The sequence below is a fragment of the Palaemon carinicauda genome, chromosome 37, assembly GCF_036898095.1.
Source record: "Palaemon carinicauda isolate YSFRI2023 chromosome 37, ASM3689809v2, whole genome shotgun sequence".
NCBI lineage: Eukaryota > Metazoa > Arthropoda > Malacostraca > Decapoda > Palaemonidae > Palaemon > Palaemon carinicauda.
Window position 1 is genome coordinate 30,469,678 of NC_090761.1, and position 6,475 is coordinate 30,476,152.

Below are 6,475 nucleotides of genomic sequence, written 5' to 3' on the forward strand. Positions count from 1 at the left end.
TTTCCTATTGCAAACATTTTGAAGAAACACTATAGCCTATAGTTTCTTCAATTTCTGTGATACCTGCAAACATCAACCATTTTACTCAGCATTATTTGAGGTGCGCTTGCGTTCCAGAAGAAAATGTCACGTGCTACACGGGAGGATGGATAAGATATATAAGTGAGGGAGGAGAAATTGCAAGTAATAACAATATGAGGGATAAAGCGAACAAAAACTTTAGGTTGATCGTTTTTTCTAACTGTAAACGAATGTAGTGGAAGTAATTAAAGGATAAAATGGATATTAGAATAGAACATCTGCATACCTAGTTGTATATAGTATTTTGAGAAAGGAAAAGGTTGGTCTAATTTTGGTAATGTTTGTGAAAGATATTGAGGACCAAGGCACGCAATGAAGAAGTTTGAGAATGTAAAGACCCCAGTGTGAGGAAGGATTATAAGTTAGTCATGGTATGCTGGTGAGATTGCAATAGAGAAGTTCTGAAGGTATAGGTGAGAAGGACAATTGTTCCATTGTATAAAAAGGTAATGTATGAGGTGACCGTAAGAATTATAGAAGCAAAACATTGCCCAAGATACTTACAAATTTAAGGGTTTGGAAACAGGAGTTTACAGGGGACAATCTATAGCATGTATGGAACCAGGATGTTGGTGGTGTTAGGTTGAGATGGTTAGTGCAACTACAATGTGCATAATAGAAGGTAAGTGTGTTGGAATTTGCAGGTGAATGACTCCTTTTGGTACTTTGCATGAATAAATGCATACATACCTGTACGTACAGTATATGTATCGCATACATTAATTCATCTATATACAAAATATGCATTGATAGTGTTTTTTCCTGTATGTTTCCTACATGTGTCGAAGCTTGCATATGACTGTGTTGTCTGTGTTCTCATACGCTAGTAAAAATTGTTTCCCGTTCAGCTGTAACATAAGGGAGTAAGATTGAGCAAAAAGCAATGGGGGTAAAATAGTATTGAAAAAAAAATAAATGAATAAATCGTGTATCGGGAGCGATGCAGCGTTGGAAAACGATATTTCTCCTGGCAATTGGTTTGCTGCTGTTGCTGCTGCTGCACTGAACCATTCCAGTTTAGTGTCGTATTGGGCGTCCCTTCCCATCTCCCTCCCGCTCCCCTTTTCCATCCCGTTCCCCTTCAACTCGACCCCTCTTGTGCCAGCTTCCCTTTTCACCAATGCCGTTTCCTTTTTCCCCCGTTTTTAACAATTTCCAACGTGTCCATTTATTTCTGCATACTCCAAGCCTATACCTACCGTCGCTCGTCAGCATTCAGCCCTTCCCTTTCGATTTTCTCTTGTCCGCCACGTTCATTGCCTGTGCACCATATACGTTATTGTTGTGTGTGTGTGTTTGAGAGAGAGAGAGAGAGAGAGAGAGAGAGAGAGAGAGAGAGAGAGAGAGAGAGAGAGAGATTTTATCTTAGTTATTTTTGTTTTGTGTAATGGGAACCTGTGTTATTTGGCCGCCTTCTCCGGTTATTATTATTGTTGGTATTATTACAAGTAGTCACTAAAATTCAAACTAAAGCAGCCCTTTTTTTCGTTCCTTCTGCCGACCGATAGCAGCACAACCTCTGTAGAAGGTCTGATTTTGACGTCCAAATTGTGCATCACTAACTTATAGTAAACGACAAATATGGCAAACAGCGAGGGAAGTTGTAGTTAAAGTGGCATTATAAGTCGATTTTATGCAAGAGCTCGAGGGACGAGGATTTTTATTTTATCCTATTATGAAATACACATTTACAATCTTACAGTTTATAACATATTACATCATAGTACATTGCATAAACATTTTTTTTATTTTACATATAGTGTATTGACATTTGAAATTTTTACTATTTTTCTAAATGTTTTTAAATAGAAAATATATCTAGTCGTGAATACGTTTTTAATAGACGTTTTAAATTCTATTTTATTTACATGAAGGAGGTTGGGCTCTTTTACTGTTCAGTATATTATGCTCTGCAATCGTTTGTTTTCTTTACATGTTTTCCTATGGTATCACGTAGCTCCCGCCTCCAGTGAAAGGACTGTAATGGACATTTACTGACATACTCTATTCATGTAATCTCTCTCCTGTTATTAATCTCTCTCTCTCTCTCTCATGTCAAGATGCCAGATAACTCTCTCTCTCTCTCTCTCTCTCTCTCTCTCTCTCTCTCTCTCTCTCTCTCTCTCTTTCTCTTTCTCTCTCTCATGTTAGGATGCCAGATAACTCTCTCTCTCTCTTCTCTCTCTCTCTCTCTCTCTCTCATGTCAGGATGCCAAATAACTCTCTCTCTCTCTCTCTCTCTCTCTCTCTCTCTCTCTCTCTCTCTCTCTCTCATATGTCAGGATGCCAAATAACTCTCTCTCTCTCTCTCTCTCTCTCTCTCTCTCTCTCTCTCTCTCTCTCTCTCTCTCTCTCTCTCCATGGGCGTAGGAGCGGTTTTTTTTTTCGGGTGTGGGTGGTGGAGTCCAAATGTTTTTAAAAAGGCACTGATGAAATTTACTGGCATCTGGCAGCAGATTGTAGCAACAAAATCATATTTTTGGACGATTTTTATGTGACCACTTACAATTTGTACACATTGACTATAATGAAATACCGGTAAGCCTACTTGATGAACTTACTAAAAACATTAACGGTGTTAATCTTTTCAATAAACTCATTTCAATATCGATCAAGTTGAACTGTTTTCCAGTTCCAATTTTATCTTCAAAATTTCTAACGCTTTTCTTATTCTTAATTTCGTCTAATATACAGTTAATAGAAGTCAATTATTTAATGTGTTAATTTAGATTTATATTCGTCTTTTAAAGTATGGTGATGTAGTATAAATATGAAAAACTCACAAACATAAGTACTACATAGACTTGATAATCCTGCATTGGTCATGAGAGAAAAGCTAGGAGTGACTGGAAAGAATATTTAGACAGTAAAGCAGATGAGGCTGACTATGCTATGAATTCAGTGAGGTTACGAATAGGAGATATGAAGGGAATACTTTGATTGATATACCTGAAGCTGGTGAAGACCTGGATGTGCCCATGAAGAAATTCAGTGCGTTTGAAGTCGAAGCTATCCTCAAAACACTAAAGAGATAGAAAGCCTTAGATACGATTGAATAACTGCTGAGATGATACTGGCCAATAATGAAGTAACTCCCAGACTACTTACAAGATTATTTTGTAGAATGTGGCATGAAGAGGCAAAACCTGATGAATGGAGGTTTGGAGTGTTGGTAAGAATAGAAAAAAAAAAAACTGACAGACTACAATAATTACAGAGGCATAATACGTCAGTTATGAAAATATATAGTATGCTTATTCTAAAGAGATTGGAGAGTAAGATTGATGGAAAGCTGAGAGATGAACAAGCAGGATTTAGAAAAGGTAGAAGTTGCACTTACCAAATTTTCACTTATAGACATGTACAGCATTGTGTAGAATATAGAAATCCCCTTTTGATGGCATTTGTGAAAAAGCCTTTGATAGTGTGCACCAGCTGATTTTGTGGAATACCTCTTGAATATGTAAATTTGATTATGTTCATGAGCTTAGCAAGTGCAAATTTAATGTTAATTGAGTCATATCAAATGAATTTCCAGTGAAAAGTGGAGTACTCCAAGGGAATGTGTTGTTACCTATGTTGTTTATCTTCCTCATGGCTTTTGTATTGTGTAGAACAGTCAGAGATGGCGGAGAAGGATTGGACTGGATTGGTGATAGGCATTTAGCAGACCTAGAGTATGCTGATGATGCTGTCCTTGTTAGCAGAACACCACAGAATTTGCAATGCTTGCTTACCAGAATGCATGAAATATCTTGAGCATCGACTTTAACCTTTGATGAAACTGTCCAATCTGACCCTGGCTCTCTGGGTGGTATGGTGAAGAAGTCACATGATTACCTTTTAATGCTCTAAGCTGTTTAGCGAACTCTTTACTCTTAAAATTACTCCCACAGTCAGATTGAACTGATTTCAACAATCCAAACCTTGTGAAGAAACCAATGAGAGTTTCTACAACTTTCTTGCTATGGACTCCCAAGGGGTACTGCTTCTGGGTACCTAGACATTCTATCCATTCTAGTCGGTATATATTGATATCCACTGTTAGTTTTCGGCAATGGTCCCACAATATCTGTTAGAATTTCATTAAGTGGTTCATCAACTATAGGAATGGTCAGTAATGGTGCCTTAGGAATTTTCTGGTTAGGTTTACCTACCATTTGACATTTAGCACAAAAATTTACGTACCTCTTCATCTCTGCCTTCGTTTTTGGCCAAAAGAAATTCTCAGCCACCTTAAATATTCTTTTCCCACCAAAATGACCTGCAAAAAATATCTTCATGTGTATACCACAATTTTTTTTTCCAGTACTTTAGAGGAACTATTATTTGTTTCGTAACCTCCCAAATCTCTGTTGGTGCCTTCTTATAGTGACTAAAATTGTATAAGATACAATTTTCCCATTTTAACTTTGATCGCGTCAGATCTAAAGTTACCTCACTTTCACTCTCCTCTTTTGAACTTTTTCTTCTGAGCTACAGTTAAGGATTTCCTATTCTACTCTACAGTATCATCCAACTCAGATACCGGACTAGGAACCTCCAATTCAGGAACATTTCCCTCTACTAGCCCATCAAGATAATCCAGACCCAAATCCCCATCCTCATTCCTTAACCTAGAGGAGGACTTCATTCCTTAACCTAGAGGAGGACTTAAGGTACCCTTATCCCTCTTCCTTATCCCCTCTTTCGCAGTCGCATTCCACCCATCAACCTACCTTTATATAACTACTTTTTTAACCCTTCTTATCCTTAAGGTCCCCTTATCCCCCTTCTTCATCCCCTCCTCCGCAGTCGCATTCCCTCCATCAACCTCCCTTTATGTCACTAGTGTCCTTAACCCTTCTTATCCCTTATCTCCCTTCCTTATCCCCACCTCCACAGCCTCATTGCTCCCATCACCCTCCCTTTGTCAATACTTATTTTTAACCCTTCTTATCTTTGGGGTCCTCTTATCCTCCTTCCTAATCCCAACCTCCAATGTCCCATTCCCCATCAACCTCCCTCTATGTCACTACCTTCCTTATTCTTTCATATCCTCATTCTACGGTTTCTGTATCGATCTCCTTTTCAAATAAAATTCTGCAGTTTCGAAATTATATCGGTTCTATTAATGAATTTCTTTGGTTTCTATATCGATGTAATTTTTAAATAAAGTCATGTGGTCTCTATATCGATGCCATTTTTAAATAAAGTTATGTGGTTTCTATATCGACGTCCTTATTTAATAAAATTCTTTATTTTTTTATCGATGTCACTTTTAAATAAAACTTCTCCGGTTTTTATACCGATGTTATTTCTAGATAAAATTCTTTTGTTTCTATATCAATGTCCTTTTTAAATTAAATTCTGCGTTTAATTTGTAATTTGGCGGTACGGAAATATCGTGGTTCTTATAGTTATAAGGAAATTTGTGGTCCAATTTATTTTCTATGGTAAAGGTGAAGTAACGATGTACTTAAAGATGAAGACTATAGGACAAAGTATCAGTTCCTGAAGTTTATATATTTAATTTATTAACAGCCAATTCTATTATTATTTTTATTATTATTATTATGACATAGTCCATACTATCCTTTATTTACCAATTTTTTACCCTCTCTTTCTCTCTCTCTCTCTCTCTCTCTCTCTCTCTCTCTCTCTCTCTCTCTCTCTCTCTCTCTCTCTCTCTTTCCACTTGTTGATGTTATTGACATAGATATCTTGTGCCCACGGTCATTAATTTGTTTTCTATTTGTTCCTTTTCCCCGTCTTATCTCATTTTTGCATAGTGTCATTTGCTTTCATCTTGGTACAGAACCTCCTCCTGCAACGTCTCATGTGATTCATTGATTGATTTGAAGTCATCAGGCATCTTGACATCTAAGATCATTGACGCCGGCGTCTCATGTGATAGATTCTTATCTCCAAGCAATTTTTCGAAATGAAGCTCCTATTTGTGAAATGTTATTAAAGCCAATTTTCAATATATATTAGTGTGATGTACCGGAAAGTAACCAATCTAGCTTGGATTGAAATTTGGATATTTTATTTGAGAATAATCCTATAATCCTGATTTGGGCATGACTTTCCATCCTGCGAACTGGTGAGAATGAAAGATTTGTTATAGGTTCTGAAGATTTCGCCTACCGAAAGATACCATAGAAGGAACATAAAATTCCCAGTTTAGGCGATGAGCAATCATATGATCGGCTAACTAAATCCTCATTGCCAGTCCAGACTCGAGGAGTTAACACGAAGAGGAATTGCAAGGAAGCTTACGTTCGCCCCAAGTGGAAGCGGTTTACCTGGCGCTTGCTAGTGTGATGCTTGGAATTCAATTATTTTTAGCTAAAGTTTGATATGATAGTTCTTTTACTTCAAAGGAAAATTGATTATTTAATCGCTATCACTT